This window comes from Lichenostomus cassidix, chromosome 5 (genome assembly GCF_008360975.1).
Source record: "Lichenostomus cassidix isolate B80296 chromosome 5, HeHo_3.0, whole genome shotgun sequence".
In the NCBI taxonomy this organism is placed as follows: Eukaryota; Metazoa; Chordata; class Aves; order Passeriformes; family Meliphagidae; genus Lichenostomus; species Lichenostomus cassidix.
The window spans coordinates 9,613,404-9,617,323 of record NC_139486.1 but is presented as its reverse complement, the minus strand read 5'-3'; the positions used below and the strand labels follow the sequence as shown (position 1 = coordinate 9,617,323).

General features: G+C 47.0%; 1 long non-coding RNA gene across 1 annotated transcript; it reads right to left on the bottom strand.

Moving 5' to 3' along the window:
- Positions 1-258: 258 nt before the first annotated feature.
- Positions 259-3,559, bottom strand: LOC146435914 (uncharacterized). The gene is made up of 3 exons (XR_014852426.1): positions 2,286-3,559; positions 2,062-2,156; positions 259-1,867 (listed from the first exon to the last, which is right to left on the bottom strand). It is a non-coding gene; the product is annotated as an uncharacterized LOC146435914 (long non-coding RNA).
- Positions 3,560-3,920: the final 361 nt, after the last annotated feature.

The following is a 3,920-nucleotide window of genomic DNA, read 5'->3' as shown; positions in this document are numbered from 1 at the left end:
TTAAGTTCCTTCTTTATTTCTGATTTTATTTTTAATGGTAAGTTTATAAATATTTCTGTTCCAGTCACTAGTTCTGTCACTCAAAGCATTTAGCTGTGCCTTGCATTCGATACCTGAGCATATCGATTTCTGTGCAAGAAAAACAGCCATTCATAAACTGCTGCCTGAACATTTAACCTGATATCCCTCCCCCATTCTTGACAAAAATAAACAAAGCTAAGCTTTTAACGTGTTATAGCAGAACGCTAATCCATAACGGTTTAAAGAGAGCTCAACCGATCACGACAGCAAAGATAAACTGTTGAGCAGATTAAAGGCAGAAAGCAATTCTGTTCAGCTAAATCAGTTATGTAAGTTGGCCTACAACTGCAGCATTTCCCCAGAAATTATGGGGAAGTTCCCTTTCTGCTGCTGCTCATGTTCTCCAGGCCGTGCAGGAAACTGCTGACGCTGTGTGTGGGGCTTGGTGGCTGTGTTAGAACATGTGTGCATGTGTTTGTGTGTGCACATGTTTGTGTGTGCTGGGATCACCACCAAGCAGCACAGCTGAGGTACTGACAGACACCAGAAGAAAGGATGGGGAATTACAACCACGAGGTTCTTCTTAACTTCCTTCAAGGTGATTCTCATTCACTAACAAGTGGGATCCCCAAGCTTCTCCAGGGATAATTCCAGCCCTAAACTTGATTGTTTTTTCCTGACAGACCTTCCTTTAAACTAATGTAACATTTAAACAAGGTTAAAAAGGAAGAAAGTGACATTTCTGTGCTACAAATAGATGTGGAATGGAAATACCAATGTGTCTTCCTGGAGTTTGAAACAAGGCTGATGCCTTTTTGCCTACAGAGCCCAATTCAAAACCTCTTGAAATAAACCATTGACTTTGCTTGGTCCCATATTGATTTGATCCCTGATGAGGAAGGGCAAGCATTGCATAAGAGGAGAAGGATTTCATTTCTATCTCTGCAATATTAAAAAGGCTTCTGTGTTTTTGTTGCCAATGGTAGCCATGGCCAGCAGCACTGCACCACTTCCTGCTGTTGCTTTGTTGTCAGGGTGACAGGGAGGATCCCACACTGTCCAGCATGGACAGTACTGTGCTGCCAGATCCCCCCATGTTTAATGCTGCTTGTGGTCACCTGTGTTCTAAATTCTGGCTGCACTCCCTGCCAAAAGTGGTAGATCAGAAAGATGGCTCTTTCCCTCCACGCTGTGGGGAACTGCCTGGGACATACTTCTAGAGACTCATTTCTCTTTTGAATACATTTTAATCACCAGTATGGAACAAAACGCTTCTTCCTGCCCTGGTGAAATTCTGTCACATGTTCACCTTTTCACTGCTGCCATGCACCAGGATCCCTCAGTCATGGACAAGCACTAGCACATAGCTCAGCACGACAGCCAGGTGCTGTTGTGCCCTGTGCCCTGCAGGCTGGCATGGAGAGCAGGCTGTGACACCTGGCAGCCTACAAGGCAAACAGCAGTGACTAAGATGAGTGATTAAGAAACACTCAACTCTGTTGCCATTCACAGTTTACCTGTGTTTTAATTAAAGCATCACAGATCTGTATTGCACTGTGGTTGTTTCCTGTCTACCTGTTAGAACAACACTGAAGAAGAGATAATCATAAATCCTGCTCAAGAAACTTAAAGGGATAAAGTGGCAAAAATTTGAGGAACTCACTCTTCTGCTTAGTTTCCTGCTCTGCCTTGGCCTTAGGTAGTTTGGGATACGTGATGGTGAGGAGGTGGTTCTTCCTGGGAAGTGTTCCAGAGATGAGGGTTCTGGTTCATGCTCACTCCCTTGAGAGTACATCTGTGCTCCATTAGTCCTGGTGAATGGGCTGAGTGCGGAAGTCATGGTGACCTAGGAAGGAGGGGGTCCCAGAGATGTGTTTGGGAACACGAGTGCTCATCCCAGCAGGGTCTGCATCACTTGGGTGCTGGACTGTGCTGGGCAAGCCTGTGTGTTCATGCCTTACCAGGTTCTTTCTGGCCAGAGACTGGAGAACTGTGCCCTCCTGGGCTGCAGTTCAGGGGTGTTTGGTGCTCCCAGCTCACCTCTGTGCCAGTGGGAGCAGTGCAGGCTCGGACAAGGAGGGTTGAGACATGGCTGAGCTCTTGGAGGCTGTCGCTGGGCTCTGTCTCAGCTTTTGCTTGCACAAATAGGAGAGAGGCATGATAAGAGCAAAAGTGGGAAAGTCAGCATTGCATAACCATGATGTTACACCAAAGGTACGTGCAGTTGTGACCAGTCAAAGGGAGGAAGGGGGTTGCTCTAGTACCAGAAAGTTCTGTCAGTGTCACCACGAGGGAAAGCATTTACATTCTGCTTGGCCTCTCGAGTGCTCCTGAGGAATGATGTTGTTTAGATGCCAAAAGAGGGGAGCCAGACTGTGTTATTTCCTTTCTCCCTACATGACAGCTTCCGAACTGGAATGAATCTGTATCAGCATCAACACAGGGAACAGAGACACCTTGAATTAAATAGTGAAATAAAAATAATTCTTCTCACTGGTATCCAACCCTTTACCTGCATTATCTCATCCAGGAGCTCTTTGTCCTTTTGCAGGCTGTTCTCTGCTGCAGGGTAACAGCTTTGAACTCTGAGGTAAACTGGCTGACACACTGATAGGAACAACCACAAAGGGCAGCTGGGAACACTGTCCTGTGGGCATCTCACTGTACCGCATGTTCCCCCTGGCTGCTAAGGTTGATTGCCCACAACTGGGCTTACCTTGCAATGAGTGCTCCCTTCCCATCATCTCCCTGCTGCTGCCCTCAGACCCAAAAGCTGACAGCCATACCAGCAGCATGCACCAGCTCTTCCTGCTGCTCCCAGCCTACTGAGATTGTACAGCTAGGCTTTGGGCAAAGCATTTTCCTCTCCTCTTTACTGGAGTGCAGGACAAGGGCTGTGTTTTGCCACCCCATCAGGACCTGCAGGTACAGCTGAGTGCTCCTGACTGAGCACCCTGCAAAGAGCAGAGCAGCACAGCAGCATTCGAGCTGCTGAAGACCTCAGCCTGGAGTTATTTTGGTGGGGGCTGAGTGGGTTGATGCTAAATATCGTATTCCTTTATAGTTGTTAAGAGGGCAATTTGCATGAGTGGTTCCAGTGGAGCTGTGCAGCTCTCCCCAGGGGTACAGATAGCTGCAGGATACGTCAGAGACCAGAACTCAGTGAATTCAGAGCTTCTGCTCCCAGAGGTGCAAGCTGAGCAGCTAAAGCTATGTAAGGAGAAGAAGGATCTTTTTCCATCTTTTTCTGAAAGCTGATCCTGATTCAGCATGAAGCCCATGTGCATGACTAGGTCTAGTCAGCTCGGAGAAACTGTTGCTTTAGCAACCTCCCTTTGTATTAGGCACCGTGCAGGAAGGGGAAGTCTGCAGTGGGATTTTCCTCTCCCTCATGTTGCTTTGGGAGAGCTATAGTCCCCCCTCCTAAGCTGAGTCAAAAATATGTTTGCGGTAGTTTTGCCTAGCACGTGTCTGCAATTCAACGTGGCTGGGCCCTGGGCATGTGGAATGAAAGTCTGTGATGTCAAAGTATTCTGAGCCAGAAGTTTATTCCACCTGAGGGGTGAGGAAGATGATGCAGTTGTAGGCTCTGATACAACTGGCCCTCCATTCCCTTAGAAATTGTCCATAAAGCACTATTTCAGAACAATTGAAAAATCAAGAGCTGCCTATTCATAGGAATCAGCTGGGTTTGAGAACCAAATCTGCTTGGAGGAAAAAGGGGAAGAAGCAGTGGCAAGGTAGAGAATGATTTCTAGAAGAAAGCTCTTCCTTTCCTGACCCTTTGCAATAAAGAGGTGATTCCCCAGGAAATTCCAGATTCTCCCCTTGAAAGCCACAGATCAGAAATGCTCAATGGTCAGGATGTCAGTTCAATGTTCAATACAGTTCAGGCTGTA